Source organism: Acinonyx jubatus, chromosome E2 (genome assembly GCF_027475565.1).
Source record: "Acinonyx jubatus isolate Ajub_Pintada_27869175 chromosome E2, VMU_Ajub_asm_v1.0, whole genome shotgun sequence".
NCBI classification, from domain to species: Eukaryota; Metazoa; Chordata; class Mammalia; order Carnivora; family Felidae; genus Acinonyx; species Acinonyx jubatus.
The window spans coordinates 37973398-37991595 of NC_069396.1; the positions used below are offsets into that span (position 1 = coordinate 37973398).

At 43.3% G+C, this 18198-nt stretch overlaps 1 pseudogene; it reads left to right on the forward strand.

Moving 5' to 3' along the window:
* Positions 1 to 10821: 10821 nt before the first annotated feature.
* LOC106975732 (60S ribosomal protein L23-like) lies at positions 10822 to 16806 on the forward strand (annotated as a pseudogene).
* Positions 16807 to 18198: the final 1392 nt, after the last annotated feature.

Consider the following 18198-nt stretch of genomic DNA (forward strand, 5'->3'; position numbering starts at 1 on the left):
ACTAGAGATCATTTAGTTAAACTTCCCTTCCAAAGCCAACTTTAATCTCTAAGCCATATCATTACCAGGTAGGCACCAAATTCTTACACTTGCAGGAACAGGGAACTCACCAGTGACTCCTGCAGAAAGAGAAAAGAGCCAGAGGGTGACTAACAGAGTCTAGGGTACACACCCCAGATGAGATGAGGAGTAATTGTGTCCTTTTATTTCCCCAAAGGGGGTATATTCATCACAGCTCTATGGTTGAAAACTACCAAAAATTGACTGAACAGGCTTAAGCTAAAAAGGACGTATGTTATTACTCTTAATCAAAACATCCAGGAGCACGGCTTTCAGGCAAGGGTGGATCCAGGGGCTCAACGAGGTCATCATGACTCAATCTTATTTTTACTATTTATTGATTCTATTTTCCTATGTGTTGACCCATTTCCAAACATAATTTCCTCTTGTAATGACTGCCAACAGCTCTGAGTTTATACCCTATGAGCTTAGTAGTCCCAATAAAGGCAAGTCACCTTTCCCAGTGGTCCTGCACATGTACCAGGATTACCTCTGGTCAGACTGCTTTCAGTCACATTCTACCTCTGAAGCAATCACTATGGCTAGGAGTATTCAATGCATTGAATGGCCAGGTCTGCATTCCACACCCACCCAAGAATCCTGAAGGATAAGCAGTTTTTCTCACTCACAAAGTAAGAGAAAAAATGGGGGTCTTATTTCCAAATTAGGGTGGGGGGCATGGATGCTGAGCAGGCAAATGCCTTGGGGATCCACTTGGAAAGAGGTTTTGAGGGTGAAAGTTGTTGGAACATCATGGAAACCAACCCCCCTTCTCCCTCCCAGGAACCCCGTCCTGCAACACTCTCTTAAAATGAAGATCACCCGTGGGAGAGCAACATCCACAACTGTGCCCTCCCCATAGACCGGCAGGGAGTCAGCAGTGAGGAAGTTGGGATTGGGGGAAAGGGCCTGTGAAACCCCCTTCTCTGGCCCTGTGGTGGGATTACTCCTCTGCTCCCAACCCAGGCTAACAGGATGACTGTCTTCCTAAGTTCTAGGTCCTTTACTGTCCACCCTGCCTGCCAGTCTCACCTCACTGTTCTGGGTCCTTTGTGGTCTGGTCAAAAGCCTGTAGTCTGTTTGGCTGGGCTGTTTTCTTACAGGTGGGGGGCCCCATGTGGCCTGACCTCATGGGCAAGAGCTGGGTAAGTACTGCCTGAGAGATTGAATGTACAAAGAGATAATAGCCACACCAAACATAAAAATAGAACTCTGACTCACAATCTGCAGCAACTAGCCCAGGAAACCAATCCATGGTCCATAGTAACCAGTCCAGCAAGCCAACTTACTGTCTGCAAGTTAGACTTAGAGGAAGTCAGCCTACTATCTCTAGCAACTGTTCCAGGAAGCCAAACAATAACCCCTGTAACTATGGGCCTAAACTGGCCAGGACGTGGTTTGTAACTGACAAAACTCCAATTTTTGTCTTTGCTTTCAACTTAACACCAACCAGAGAGCCAAATATGCACCCCTAAGCAATCACATAGGATTCCCTGCCTCTGGTTAGCCTGCTTACAGCTTCCCCGTGCCAACAGAGCACTCCTTCCCTTTTTCTACCATAAAACTTTCCATTCCTGCACCTGTCTTTGAGTTGCTGCCAAAACATAAGTGACAATAGCTGACTCCCTTGCTATTGTGGGTTCTGAATAAATAACCTTTGCTTGTTGTCATTTGGGTGGCCTTTGTTTATTGCCAGAGAGCTGCTCAGCCATTGCCCTGCTCCCCACCTAAGTGAGCCCTGGAAGAATACTTGTTCTCCTCTCCCTCTCAGGTGATTCTTGCCTAACTCAGCAGCTACAGCCAGACACCCCACTGGTGCCAGGTTTTGTGGATGAGCCCGGTGAAACTGGGTGTGTTGCCTTCTCTGAACACACCACAGGGTGCTCCCTGACCTTGAATCCATGGCAGAGTCTGCTTGGCAAGTACCAGGAGGGAGTGCAGAGTGTAGGAGAAGAAGGAGGATGGTGTGTGTCGGGGGTGGGGGGGGGGAGGTCAATGAGTCCAGGATAGAGTTTGAGTTTGAAAGCCCATCAGTGACACAGGGCTGGCATCTGACATGGGCTTTGAAGGATGAATTCAAAAGATAGCAAAGAAAGGTCTGGGGCAAATGGAAGCCAAGCAGAAAAGCAGGGAGGCAGGAGAACTCTGAAGGAAACATGGTCATTTGTGGCTCAGAGACATTACTGCTTCCCTTTGGGTCCCTGAATGCCTGTAGTTCAAAAACACTTTTCAATAAACACAGACAAAAGCACTTTTCAATAAACACAGATTAAAAAGGCTTAAATCTCTGTTTCCCTGTTCTCCATATGCATAAAACGATAAACACCCCTGGGATGGCTGGGATTTATATAGGCAGATTTTTGCAAGTTGTCTTATGTATCTGAACTATGGTTTATAAATCAAATTTGGTTCTCTTTGCTGGAGAGTAAATTATTTATCCAAGGCAGAGCACAGGCGATAGAAGGAAAGGCACAGAGAAGTTGCTGTTTCTCAGATATCATTTATATTCCCAGAGATGAGACAATATTGGGGGTGGAAGTTTCTGCCTTGCCAATTTTAGCATTCCTTCTTCATTTCATGTGCTCTCTGCTGGTAGCCAGGGACTTCTGAAATTGGCTTTCTGTTGAGCCTTCACTCATGGAATTCAAATCAGAGTCCCAGGTTTGGGTCCAGAACTCTACTCAGTTGGAGATGCCCTGAGTGTGGGAGATAACATGTCCAGCTGTAAGTTGGGGACCAGCAGACCACCCTGAACCAACTCTCGTCTCACTCTCCACATGACTTTAGGTACTCTACCTAACCCTGCTGGACCTCTGTTTCCTCACAGCCAGAATGGAGTAGTAACGTCCTTCCCAAAGGGTCTTGTGGGATTGAATGTGATTGCATCTGCCATACTGCTAGATGGAATAATAAGTGGGATCAGTCCCCATGTGCTAAGAGCCCAATGTGAGTTTGTCTTTCTAACAGCCAGAACCCCGTGGGGGGGGGGTCTGTGAGGAGGTGGGGCATAGCTAACTTTCAGTCATAGCTCTCAAGGGCACACTGGTTTTATTTTCTCATTCTTTGGCTCTGATCTGCAGGAATGGGGAGTGGTGCTCACATGTCAGGGGCCACAATGCTATGTTGGGCTAAACCCCATAAGCCCCTCCATTTATTATCCCCATGCACTTCAGGAAGCACAGAAATGAGCCTCCATCAAGTAGACTCTAAAGAATTGTGGACTGGTTATATTTTCCTAAAAATCCAGCAAAGAATTGTAAGATTTGCAATCTCAAATAGAACCATCTGCTGTCCATATTTACTATCAAATGTTTCCTAGGACCTACCTATGACTGTGTCTGTATAGGCCCAGTTGTTCAAGGCCTCATGGCCTTCAGGTCACCAGAATTATTTTTCTCCGTAGTTGGCTTTGAGGAGAAAGTACCAGCTGACATAAAACAAGGCTGGTAATGTAGTCCTGGAACATCACTCCTGGGGTCTGCTCCCTCCCCACAGATACCTCCCAGTCACCTGCCCCTTCTACATCTGCTGCCTGCATGTGAGAGCTATGCTCACACTGTAACCCTCAGGTGCTGCTAGTGTCCAAAATCCAAGGAAGGTTAAATTGTATTTATTAAACTAGATTTCTTGAGGCAGAAAAGAAGACATGTATCTTCCAGAAAGAATGCCAATAAGTGTTGAAATGAAAATGAAAATAGTTACTTGTCTGAGCCCAAGTTGATTCCAAAAATAATGTAAAATAATCCATTTCCTGAGCGTTTTAGCTTACTGAGGTTTTGCAGCATCCTTCTGACCATCATGCAAGAAGTATTTTCAGAGTGCCTCTGTGCCTGTCACCACTGTGGGCTCAGCTGTGTCATCCTGGGGCCCACCCTCAAGCCTCAGAGACACCATGGCCCCAGGCAGGCAGGGGTACAGCCTGTGGATAAGCATTCCCAAAGTGCTATATGTAGAAGAGGTGAGAATTGAAGACACATCTGAGTCTCACAGTCAGAAATGAGGGAATGATGTTCTTACCCTGGGACAAGGAAGTAGCAGAAACAAATGTCAGCTCCAAAAGAGCAAGAGGAAAGGCAGGGATGAACTATGTTGCCCATAAATATGTGTTGAAGTAGTAACCTCTAGTGACTCAGAAAGTGACCTTATCTGGAAATAGAAGTAATCAAGTAAAAATGAGGTCATTAGTGTGGGCCCTAATCCAATGGAATTGGTTTCCTTATAAAAAGGGGAAATTTGGATGGAGACACATCCACAGAGAGACAACATGAAGACATAGGGAGAAGATGCTATATGACTGGAGTCATGTATCTACAAGCCAAGGAACACCAAAGAGTGGCAGCAAACACCAGAAAACTAAAAGAGGAAAGAAAAGATTTTCCTCAAGAGCTGTCAGAAAGTGTGACCCTGCCAACATCTTGATTTCAGGCTTTTCAGTCTCCAGAACTTGAGAAAATAAATTTCTGCTGTTTTAAGTCACCCAGTGTCTGGAACTTGTCACAGCAGCCCTAGGAAAGTAGTACAGGGAGCATTGTAGTTTGGGTTCCTTCAGAAGTCCATTATGGGGCAAAGACACAGCACAAGTAGACTTGGAGAGTGGGAGTCTGGGAACACTGGTGGAGGAGAAGGGAAGTGAGGCAGGGATAGGAAGACAGCCAACAAACAATGTGTTATCAATCCAGGGACCTCTGAGGGCACTGGGGTTGGATGCCTCTGGGGAATGTTGAAAGCCATGCAGAACCTCCAGCTGCAAGGCAAGGGAGCTGGGTATTTATGTACCAACTCCCGTGAGTTCAGGGCCACTATCATCATAGGGGGCAGGGGTGGTGGAATAGGGAGGTGTTAATTTTCTGGAACTCTGTGTGGTGGGCATCATGGGCTCCAGAGACCAGAGAAAGCCCTTGGGCAGGGAAGCCCAGGACCGATGGTGTGTGCTGATGAGACAAGGACATGCATAGGGCACCAGAGACCAAAAAGTCTGGACTTTGCCACATAGCCAGTAGGGATGTAATGAAGTTTCCTAAGCACAGGATTGACCAGAACTTGACTTTTGGGACATGAACATGCTAAGTTGCACTAGAGAAGGAAAAACAAAAAAGAGACAGCTTAGGGGTAGCACTGCTAGGTGAGGGGCACAACACCCAATTGACGTGGAGATAGTAGGAATGCCAGATCTCATCCCCTAAGCTACATGATCATGACTTAGGGAGCCTTGAGAAAGCGAGGAGTCAGGAAGTGGAGAAGGATGGCTTCCTGACATTTGGGATGAGTAGGTTTAGGAAAAGGACTGTTCACCATGCCCCTCACTCCCCCCACTCAAGTCCAAATTTCAGACCAAATGAGAAGCATAAACCTGATTCTGGGAGTTGAGCAGATGGCTTTTCCAAAGCTTTCCCAGTTCTCATTCCATCCAAAGCAAACACAGATTAGAAGCCACAGGGTTTGCAAATGCCACTGTGCTATTTGGAACTAGGATTTCATTTGCCAATTTGTAGCCTGTACTTCCAACTTTGCTTCAAAAGAGAGGGTTATCATCACTGACTTTTAAATAAATGAAGAAACTGAATAATGCATCCAATCTAAATATGGCTTTAATTTCCTTGACAATAATAATCATATAAAAATCATTGACATAAATTGCTTAACATATAGAAGACCCCCAATAGGAAGCACAAGAAAGAACATGACCCTCGTTAACTCACATAAATCACAGAGACATTGGTTTTCCTCACTTTTGACCAGAGATGCCCTCCAAGCTGGGCTGCTCAGGGAACTGGCTGCTCTCTCCTCCTCCTTGAAGGGAAGGTAATATCCTTCTCTCTCCACAGGCCTGAGAACAACCAGCCTCAGTTCAGCACTGGATCTGTCAGTTCCTGTGTTACCACTATGTCTGGTGCTTGTGGAGGGGAGGGTGGTACATCCTCAGAAGCATTTCTGGGAGACTCAAATGTGGATTTAGTTGGCTGAGACAGAAAAAAAGATTAACCATGCTCAGGCCCAACTGTGATGTGCCTACAGCTGACATCAGGTGGGAGACAGTTACCAGAACCTGGAGGAACTTGGGAGCAACTCCCAAGACAGGATCACAGTCTGTTCTTCACACTACTGTGTGAAAGAAGACTCTGGTGTCTGTGCCTCTTTCCCCAGGAAGGTCTGGGCACACACCACAGAGGCTGAAGACAGATTAACATTCATACATGCATTTATTATACCTTCCTACATTCCCTCAACAAACATTTACTGAGAAGGCACATATGAAGGAAGCCTCATGGGGGTTGGGTGCATAGGTGGGCCCCAAAGCACACTGCCAGGGGATAGAGTAAGAACTGGGACTGAAACAATACAGTGTCACAGCCAAAAGGGTGGACTCTACTCCCAAAACATAAGATCAGAATTCAGCCCTCATAACCTGCAGACTGCCTGTATTGGGCAAATTATTTAACTTCCCCAGGGCTTAGTTTCCTTATTTATAAAATGGGGGTGATAAAAGCACCCGCTCTAGGGTGTCATGGAGGACTAAAGGAGATATAAGGGCTGTGTAGCAAAATCCCTGGCATGTGGTGAGTCTAATAAAGGTTATAGTCATTATCACTGAGAGGAGAACATAGTGTCACTGGAGGACTGCACAGCTAAATAATGTGAGTGGAATACACAGCCAACAAAATGGAAGAGGCAAGCTTTGAACCCAGATAGCTGAATCCAGAGGCTACATCCTTGATTCCTACACCCTGCTGACTTCCAGGAAGAAGAGGGCACAGAACCTGAGAGTATCTGACTCCCAAGTGTCAAACACACACTCTCGTTTAATCTTGTCAATGAGCCTGTGATGAATCATATTATCCCTGTTGCAGGTGAGAATCCAGGTCATAGATGTTAGGTAGCTTGGTGGGATCTCCTCTGGACTCCCAAGAACACCCTAATCCTACAGTTGTAACCCATGTCTCCATCTGATAGTGCTTACAATACCTTTTCAGAACAGCTGTAACATTCCTGGCCACAAATTGTGTTGGGTTGAACTGTTTTGTTTTATTTTTAGTGCTTACCTGAAGAAATCAAGTTTATCTAGAGTGTCTTGACCTCAAAGAAGCCAGAGGGCTAATGACCACCTTCTCAGTGAGATGGTAAAGGCCCACCTGTTCTTAGTAATAGCGATCTTCCTGGTTGGAAATGAAGTTGACATTGAGGGCCCATTGCAAACGGACTAAAACACTGTGTTTTTTAAATAAATCCTATGGTAGAGTCTTTGATGAAGTGAGGACTCACCTGTGAAGCAAACGGTCCTCCTTTTATTTACTATTCTGTGTCTTCAGACAGGAAAGAGAGTGTGTTTGTATGTAAGTTATGGTAACAGTGCCTAACTGAGAACTTACAAAGTCCCAGGACTTCCCCTAATAATGTTACAACGTTATCTCCTTTAGTTAGGACACCACCACCATGAGCTAAGTTCTGATATTATCCCCAGTTTACAAATAATATATCAATCAAGAAGGACCAGAGCAGTGATACTCAAGAGGTGTCAAGGATCAGCAGCATCAACATCACCTGGAAACATGTTAGAAATGTATATCTGTAGGCCCTCCATATGGGCATATCTACCAGAACCTTTGGGCAGGGCCAGCAATCTGTGTTCTAATATGCCCCCAGGTGATTCTGATATATGTTCAAGTATGAGATCCAGCAGCCTAGGGAAAATGAAGGACCCCCAAATCACAATGTCTTATAGCAGGGGTTGGTAAACTATGGTCAAGCACCAAAGCCAGCCCACTCTCTGTTTGTAAATAGTCTCCTTGGAATACAGCCATGCCCGTTTGTTTAAATGTTGTCTATGACCAATGTTCTGATAAAGAAGCAGAACTGAGTAGTTGTGACAGAGGCCACATGGCCCACAAACCCAAAAATATTTCCTTCCTGGCCCTTTACAGAAATGGTGCTGACCCCAGCTTAAAGCAACTACAGTTTATGTCTTGCTCCCACTGCCGATTGCTGGAGGCAGCCACGGATCCTGCAACCCTCCTTCTCTGCCTTGGTTATAGTGGCATGTCCTATCTGGAGCTTTGCCAATTGTGCTGGCAAAGGGAGAACAGACATGGCTTCTGCTCTGAAATAACAGAAGTTATCCACTCACAGTTCACTGGCCAAAGCCTAACATCCCTGGAAAGGGAAGAATAATCCCCACTTTCCCCTTCCCATTTCCTCCACCCCAGGAGGGGAAGCAAATAATCATGAACAACAAGCTAATCCTCTCATCTAAGCCTTTCCCCTAGTAACAGATGTGAAGTTTGCTTTCCTCTTACACACACCCCTTACCCAGGGGAGATGGCCCACCCCCTCAAGGCATCAATGGGAGACCATCTCCTGGGGCTGTCTCTGTGGGCAGGAGCAGCCTCTCTTACCCCACATACAGCTGTGGAACAGGGATGGACCCATTGCACACTCCAGCTGCCCTACTGGGTGCACACCAATCCTGCTCCTCAAGAGGGCCCCTAGGGCCTTGCTTTCTGCAGCCCTTTGTTTCAGGTCCTTTCTGTTCTGCTGTTCTTGTCCACCTCTAAAAAAGGCAACAGACAATATGCTCTACTTGGGGGAAGTGTTTAGTTTTCTCAGCCTGCTTCCTGGCCAGAGGAGGCTTAAGGGTTAAGTTGCAAACAGCCTTGGCCTCTATTTGTTCTGGTCAGTGATTCTTTTGGTGGCAGAACTCTCTGGAAGATCTATTTATTTCTTATCTATTTGATTCCAGGCAGATCCAGGTAGCAATAACCACACCCACAGTCCATTTTCCTGGCTTAAATGTGGGTACCCTGATCCCAAGAAACTCTTATGGGAGAGTTGTACCCCTAGCTTTTCATCCTTGAACCATATGGGGAGACTGAAGCTCAGAGATGAAAAGTAAGTTTTCTCTGGCCTCATTCCTGAATTTGAACCTCGCTCTCTAGGTCTCCATAAACTGTCCACACTACCTATATTTACCACCTAAAATCTCCAGGCTTATCCTTTTGTTCTATTTTAAATAATTCCAATGTCTTACTAAGCCATTTTCACAGGCTCAAGGAAGCTGAGTGAGATGCCCCCTTTTCACCCAAAGCTTTTTTTCATAGCAATTCCCCTTCACTTTCCTCTGAAGGCTCAGAAGTCCTCCCCAAACTTTAATGACATTAATGTCACCTGGGGGTGAGAGTGTGCTTGTTAAAACACAAGTTCCCAAGCCCCATTCTCTCAGGATCTGATTTTGTGGGAGTGGAGTAGAGCTGGGAACCTGCATTTCAAGGAGGAAGTCCCTCCCCCACTCAATCCCTTGTCTCCCTCAGGGGATCCTGATGCAGATGGTAGGCTTGCCAAGCTTCCAGAAACATTGCCCTATTAGTTCTCTAATTTCCACCTGGTAGGGGATGAATAACATTCTGTGAGAAAGTAGCAACTTCTTCTGAAGTTGCTTGAGAGCATGTGAGAAGCACTTCATTAATTTTCATCCCAGTCCTTGGAGGTGGCATCATGATGGTTATAATTATCCCTCGATTACTGGGAGGGCTGAAGTGTTCTTAGAGAATGAACTTAGACACAGAAGCCAAATGACTGCCAAACTCACACAGCAGGCCAGAGAGGGGGTGAGGTTCTAAAGGAGCAGACCAAGGACAGAGGAGCAGGGCTCCACAGGGCTAGAACTCAGCCACTAAGTGTGAGAGACAAAGGAAAGGTCACACAGTGCTGCACCGAGTTTTATAAAATATTGGGTTAGTTGCTAATATTTTTGATTTAGGTACCTGCATACAGAGGTTCAAAATTGGAGGGATGCCTGGGTGGCTCAGTTTGTTAAGCGTCTGACTCTTGATTTCAGCTCAGGTCATGATCTCGCAGTTCCTGAGATGGAGCCCCACATTGGTCTCTGCACTGACAGTGTGGAGACTAATTGGGACTCTCAATCTCTCTGTCCCTTTCTCCCCCCACCTCCCCCACCTCAAAAAAAAAAAGAGTTCAAAATTGGCATCTCAGGAAGACCCAACCACTCTGGGAATGCACAGAGCTAACTGCAACCGTTTGCTCTGCAGGGTATGTAGTCTCCTGCTGCCAAACAGCCACTTCACTCATCAGCTTTTCATGTGCTGGTCCTATAGGCAGTTGGATGGCTGCCCCGAACAGGTCAGTCACAGTTCCTGTCACAGGTCAGCCTCTGGGAAGAGGACTAGCAATCCTCCTTCCCATTCAGTGGTCACAGACCTGACTTGCAAAGTCTGAGGAAATGCAAGCCATAAGAAAGCAGATGCCTCTCAGGAACAGGGAAAGTGCTAGTCACTTTCAAGGAGCCTGGTTTCATGCAACCTCATCACACCTGCAGCCAAGGAGGCAATGGTTCCAACATCATTCTGTCACAACCTTGGACTTTCCTAAAACCTGCCGCAATAACATCAGCCATCCTGAGATCAAGGAAACACAGAAGAATGCATGGAAGCAAAATGAGTCTGCCTAGAGGAAAGTCTTGCTTATGTTTTTCTGGTGGCAAGAACATTTGAACAAAGACTTAATAAGAGAAAATTGACAGCGTTAGAATGAGTTTATCACTAACAAAGCTACCACAGGCTTTTTGGTGGTATTTGAAAATTAAGTTAACATTAATTTAACATTAAAACAAGGGATTTAATGGAGGCTGAGGAATAAATTAAGCCTTTGAATGAGGTATCCATTTTAATATGCAAAACAATGTAAAATAATTCCATTTAAGCAATTAGTTAAAAAACATTTTGCTTTTTCTATCCCTTTCTGGTGTTCAAGATGTCAAAGCGAGGACATGGTGTGTGGTCCAGTGGGAAATTCCAAATTTCTCTGTGTCTTCTGGCAGGAGGCAATATCAACTATGCTGATAACACAGGAGACAAAAATCTGTGTGTCGTCTCTGTGAAGGGGGATCAAGGCGACTGAACAGACTTCCTGCTGCTGCTGTGGGGGACATGGTGATGGCCACAGTGAACAAAGGCAAACCAGAGTTGAGAAAGAAGTTACATCCAGCAGTGGTAATTCGACAACGAGATTCATACCGGAGAAAAGAAGGCATGTTTCTCTATTTGAGGATATCACAGGGATCATAGTAAACAACAAAGGTGAAATGAAAGCTTCTGCTGTCACAGGACCAGCTACAAAGAAGTGTGCAGGCTTGTGGGTCAGGATTGCATCCAGTGCTGGCAGCATTGCACGATTCTTTGGTGTATTTGCTTTAAAAAAAATTAAAAATTATTTGCTCCCCCCAAAATAATAAAAATAAAAATAAAAATAAAAAAGCATTTTATCATAATCATACATTCACAAAAAAGTCGTGAAGGAAGATCTAGGGACCACTATAGCAAGCACTTTCAATATGAGGAAACTAAAGAAGTAGTGGTCTTTAATTCAAAGTACACTAATAAGATATACAGATAACTATCAGATTACTGAGCAATCTGATCTGTGACGTCTATACCCCAGACAGCCTCTAGGAGTTACAAGAAAACAAAACCACACCCTACAAACCAGCTTAAGTCACAACCACCTCCCCCTTGTTGGCTGTAATTAACCATTCTTATATATTCATATCATTTCTTAAGAAACCAGCCAGAATCCCAGAATCTCTACTATCCTGTCACAGCCTTCCTACTCGTAACGGATTTTTATCATTGATAGTATTAGCCCCAGAAGATAATCCAGAAACTCGTTTTCAAAATGGTTTTTAAAAATTTCACTAACTGAAAGAATATTTTCCTTCAAGTATATTGAATTTATAGACACAGGACATACAATTACAAATTTCATTTGATAAACTACAGTCCCTGCTTTACCTGTTGGGATGAGCACTGGGTGTTGTATGGAAACCAATTTGACAATAAATTTCATATTTAAAAAATAAAATAAAGCATAAACAATTTGAACCAAGACATTTCTCCTTATCCATGCATCCATCTATCATCCATGCATCTCAGTATTTATTTATTAAGCACCTCCTACCTGGATCACTACGAGTGCAACTGGAGATGCAAAGATGAATCCAACAGGCTTCTATGGAAGTTGGAAGTGCCATAAACATAAGAAACTGATGGCAAAATTACTAAGTACTGTCTCAGGACTCTTTGGTTATAAGTGACATAACCTCCTTCAACTCAATCAAAAAAGGGAATTTATTGGCTCATATAACTGAATAGCTTGGGATGGGTTTAAGGATAGATGGATCCAGGAGATTAAACATTATTGTCAGAAATCAGTCTGTATCTCTCTACTCTCCTTTCCTATATTGGCTTTATTCTCAGATAGACTGTCTCTACATGATAGATTCCTATAGGTCAAGTTTACATTAGTCTTACTACAATCACAAAAAAAAGTTTCTCTTATGCTTCTAGCAAATATCTCAGAATTTGCTTGTTCTAACTGGATCAACTTGAATTATGAAGCCATCCCTAATCTAATAGCCATTCAGGGAGATGGAATATTTCATTGCCCAGGACTGGTCCATGACTCACTCCAAGAGCCTGGGGAAAGAAGATCATGGCTCCATCCAAAAGTCATGGACTGAACTCTGAGGATGGGTAATGCCCTCAGAGAAAAGCAAGGTGCTATTATCACAATGAGGAGAAAATAGGCAAAAAACAGTTGCTTCCTACAAATGTTCTAACAGAAATACAAGTCAGCATCCAAAGGGGGAAAGAATAGAAGTGTTGTAACAAGAATGCTGCTGAAGCTGAAGAGGAATCTGTGAGCCTCCTTGGTTTGAGCTTAGTTTCTTTGGATCCTCTGTTTTCCCATAAACCATTATATGTTCATCAAGAGTCATCTCTTTCAGTACCTAACCACCATGCACCTAAGAATCTAGTTGCTTTATATCAACCTAAATATAATGCATTAGTAGTCATTCAATAAATGTTTATTGAGGATGGAGTTAAGGTGGCACAGAAGTAGGGGAACCAGGATTTTCTCATCCCTCAAACACAGCTGTATTGAGGGGATATCATTTGGAACTCCCAGGAAATCAATCTGTGTAGTGGCAGAAGGATCTCCACAGTTGGAGGGAGACAGCTTGGCAAGATTGAGATGTGTGTATGTGAATTTGGGGAAATAAAACAGCATAGGCACAGAGGAGAGGGAACCCTTTCTGTGGAGAGACCAGGGAGAGAAAGAGAGAAGGGTTGTGAAAATGCAGCATTGATTAGCACAAGAGGAAAACCTTTCTGGACCACAGACAGGGGAATGAGAAGTACGGAGAGTGCCAGTTTCTTTTTTTTCAAACAGCCTTAGGAGCTGAAACTCCAAGGTTTCAAAGTGCATGATTTCCTCTGGAACAGAACTGGAAGCCAGGGCACACAGTCCTGGGGAGGAGGGAGCCAGCCCCGGTATGGTTAGCCCAGTGTAGTGATCTCAGAGGCATACTGAGAGACAACAGTCCCCTTCCTGGAGTACTTTGGGAAAAGGGTTTATTGCCTCCCCAAGGACAATAGACCTTGCAGGTATCAGCCAAAAGCCTTTTATCAGCAGAGTGGAGTGGCTCTACTCTGGAACAGGGGAGAGGAGCTACAAGGAGCTGGGTCCTTTAAGATTTCTTGTTTTGAATCCCAGCTGAGCACCTAGAAAGTGCAGGAGAACTGTGGAGCAAGACAAGTTGATCATCCTCTATTCTCTGAGGGCTACCTGAACAGTGTGGGTTGAGATGCCTGGTCCAAGGAGGAGAGATTGGAGAGTCGCCATTTTCCCTTGCAACACCAACATGGTGGGACTTCAGAGAGCAGCACAGAGGCCCCCGTGGAGGCAGGACCTGCTTACATCAAACTCCTCCCCTCCTTGCCTGGCAACTTCTTACTTACTTGAGTGGGTCTGACTCAACACAGCCAGTCTCTCTTCCAGACCAGCACAGCCATCAACAGACAACTGTTTCCTTTTTTGTTGTGGTTTTTGTTTTTTTTGTTTTTTTTTATTTTTCTTTCCTCCCTCTTCTTTTTTTTCTTTTGGAATCAGACTCAGAGTTTCTGATTTGTTTTTGGTCAATTCTTATTATATATATATATATATATATATATATATATATATATATATATATATATTAAAAATTATATACAATGTATATATAAAAGTTTAAGAACCATAGGATCCCATCAATAGATGCAGAAAAAGCATTTGACAAAATACAGCATCTTTTCTTGATAAAAACCCCCAAGAAATTCAGGATAGAAGAACATAACTTAACATCATAAAAGCCATATATAAAAGGCCCACAGATAATATCATCTTCAATGGGGAAATACTGAGAGCTTTCCCCCTAGTATCAGGAACACGACAGGGTTGTCCACTCTCATGACGTTATTCAACATAGTATTGGAAGTCCTAGTCTCAGCAATCAGACAACAAAACAAAATAAAAGGCATCCAAATTGGCAAAGAAGAAGTCAAACTTTCACTCTTCACAGATGACATGATACTCTATGTAGAAAACCCAAAAGACTCCACCAAAAGCCTTCTAGATCTGACACATGAATTAGCAAAGTTTCAGGATATAAAATCAATGTACAGAAATCGGTTGCATTTCTATACACCAATAATGAAGCTACAGAAAGAGATATTAAGGAATTGATCCCATTTACAATTGCACCAAAACCTATAAGATATCTAGGAATAAACCTAACCAGAGAAGTAAAAGATATGTACACTAAAATCATAGAAAACTTATGAAAGAAATTGAAGATGACACAAAGAAATGGGAAAAATTGGATATTTGTTAAATATTGTTAAAATGTTAATACTATCCAAAGCAATTTACACATTCAATGTAATTCCTAGCAAAATAACACCAGCATTCTTCACAGAACTAGAACAAACAGTCCTAAAATGTGTATGGAACCACAAAAGACTCCACATACCTAAAGTAATGTTGAAAAAGAAAACCAAAGCTGGAAGCACCACAGTTCCAGACTTTAACCTGTATTACAAAGCTGTAATCATCAAGACAGCATGGTATTGGCATAAAAACAGACACATAGATCAATAGGATAGAATAGAGAACCCAGAAATGGATCCACAATTATATAGCCAACTGATCTTCAACAAAGCAGGAAAAAGTATCCAATGGAAAAAAGACAGTCTCTTTAGCAAATGGTGCTGGAAGAACTGGACAACAACATGCAGAAAAATGAAACTGGACCACTTTCTTACACCACACACAAAAATAAATTTAAAATGAATGAAAGACCTAAATGTGAGACAGGAAACGATCAAAATCCTACAGAAGAAAACAGGCAGCAACCTCTTTGACATAGGCCACAGCAACTTCTTACTCAACATGTCTCTGGAGGCAAGGGAAACAAAAGCAAAAATGAACTACTGGGAGCTCATAAAAATAAAAAGCTTCTGCACAATGAAGGAAACAATCAGCAAAGCTAAAAGGCAACTGACAGAATGAGAGGAGATATTTGTAAATGACATATCAGAGGTAAAGGGTTAGTATCCATATCTGTAAAGAATTTATTAAACTCAACACTCAAAAAGCAAATAATACAGTGAAGAAATGAGCAGAATACATGAATAGACACTTTTCCAAAGAAGATATCCAGATGGAAAACAGATGTTCAACATCACTCATCATCAGGAAAATATAAATCAACCTCACACCGGTCAGAATGACTAAAATTAACAATTCAGGAAACAGCAGATGTTGGTGAGGATGTGGAGATAGGGGAAACCTTTTGCACTGTTGGTGAAAATGAAAACTGGTGGGTGCAACCACTCTGGAAAACAGTGTGGAATTTCCTCAAAAAATTAAAAATAGAGCTACCCTACATCATAGCAATTGCACTACCAGGAATTTATCCAAAGGATACAGGAGTGCTGATTCATAGGGGCACATGTACCCCAATATTCATAGCAATGCTATTGACAATAGTCAAGGTATGGAAAATATGTCCATCAACTGATGAATGGATTAAGAATATGTAATTGATATATACCCCAGAATCACCCCTGCTCCTATCTACTGATCTTAGGGGCAGAAACATGACAAAAGCCAAAGGTTTCCCTCACTTTCTTAAGGTAGAATGTGGGCCTCTTGCTCACAGGGAGCCAAGAGACAGCCTGTAGAGAACTCCTTAGCCAAAACCCACACAAGATTCTTCTGATTCCTGACGCAGCCACCTTGCTAATACATTCTGCTAGTCAGTCCATTCTCAACACTATCCAATTCTCACCCGTAATGAAGAACTCTGGCCTTGTATGTATCCATTTTCACCACATTGCTTTATTATCAATCTAGGTTTTTTCTTGAGGTGCATATAAATTCAGTTTTCCAGAGTAGTATCTTCTGCTTGCAAATGTCGAATCTGGTCCAGCCCTTTTGACTGTGAGATAGGTTGAGACATAGTGTCCCTGGAATTTTGGTTTCAGGACTACATGGACATCCAAAGCCCTAAGGCATTGGAAGAGATCTGGTTGAGAACTGTTTGTGTGGAGGCTGAGCCAGAGGTATTAGGAGGGAGATAGCCCATTTTCTGGGCAGAGGAGAAATGAAGTTAAACATATTTCTACATTGATCACATTCCCATTGGATGGAAATGGCAAACCAACTTTGGTCCCCTGTGTGGCCATTCCCTTCCCCTTACTGCACTTGTAGCTATATCTTTCTTCACCCTTTGGAGCCAAGAAGCTGGCATTCACTCAGCCAGCACCAAGGGATGGGCAGATGATTCCCACTCTGTTCTGCACTCAGTTACAGCCATCACCATCTGATATCCCAAAGGAGAAGCCCTCCGATCCCTAAGCTTGGTGGTAGGCTTTCTCTGGAATGTGGGTGGGGTGGATGGGAGCCAGCTTGCCTCAATAGCCTGTATAAATGCAGTGACTTCATCCTGCAAAGCAGACAGTTCACACAGGAGCAGTAGGCTCAGGAACTGGTCATCAAGGAAAGAGCCCTTTAGAGGAAGATCGCACCAATGCCCATTCTCACACTTTGGATCTACAGCTGGGCTCAACTCACAGTGCAGCACAGTCACTGTTCACTCCACTCCCTGATGGGAAAAGCAAGAAAGCAGACAAAGCTCCAGGGCTCTCCAGTCCTTCTGAAAGAAGAAGACAGGCCTGTTGCTGATACGGCTCCCACATGGAGACTGTTAGAGGGATTTTTTCCCTAAGCCTTCAGATGTTTCTTCTTTTTCACACAGCCAGGTTGTTAGGAGATTGTGCTGGGCACTGCCTTCTCCACATAATTCCCTTCCAATGTCTGAAGGGCTCTTTCTTTCCATATACACCTTTACACTTCTTTGCACCTTTTTTTTTTTTTTTTTTAGAAATAAGTCCTTCCCTGAATCCATTCAGAGAGAGTGTCTCAGAGACACATCCTCTGCCTTCAACCTGGGAGTTGTGTCCAGACCTTGTGACTGTGGGAGAGGTTTTGCCACAGGGCCCACTTTTAACTAATTAATTTGGTTTTAGAACTATGTGGATATCCAGAGGCTCAGGGCATTTGAACTTTCCCAGCAGAAGAAGTTGTATGTAGGCTGGTCCAGGTCTTTGGGGAGAGAGTTGGCCTCCTCTCTGGGCTGAGGGTTAGACAATGGGATACTATTCGATACAATGAAGTTATACAATGGGATACTCCTTGACAATGAAAAATAATGAAATCTTATTTGCAACAATGTGACTAAAACTGGAGGGTATTATTCTAAGCGAAATAAGTCAGTCAGAGAAAGACAGATATCATAAGATTTCACTCATATGTGGAATTTGAGAAACCCAACAGATGAACATGGGGGAGAGTAGGGAAAAATAAAAACAGAGAGGGAGGCAAATCATAAGAGACTCTTAAATATAGAGAACAAATTGGGGGTTGTTGGAGTGGGAGGTTATGGGGGGTGAGTTAAGTGGGTGATGGGCCTTAAGGAGGGAACTTTTCAGGATGAGTACTGAGTACATATGTAAGAGATGAATCACTGGGTTTTACTCCTGAAGTAAAGACTATACTGTATGTTAACTAACTTCAATATAAATAAAAATAGATGATAGATAGGTAGATAGATTGATAGATCGATAGATAGATATTGAGTCAATTTCTTGTACTGGGTACTCATCTATATTCCAGGATTAGAATCCTTTCCCTTATGGAACTTAGAGTCTACTCAGTTAATGTGGACAATAAATAGAAAAGTGTAGTACA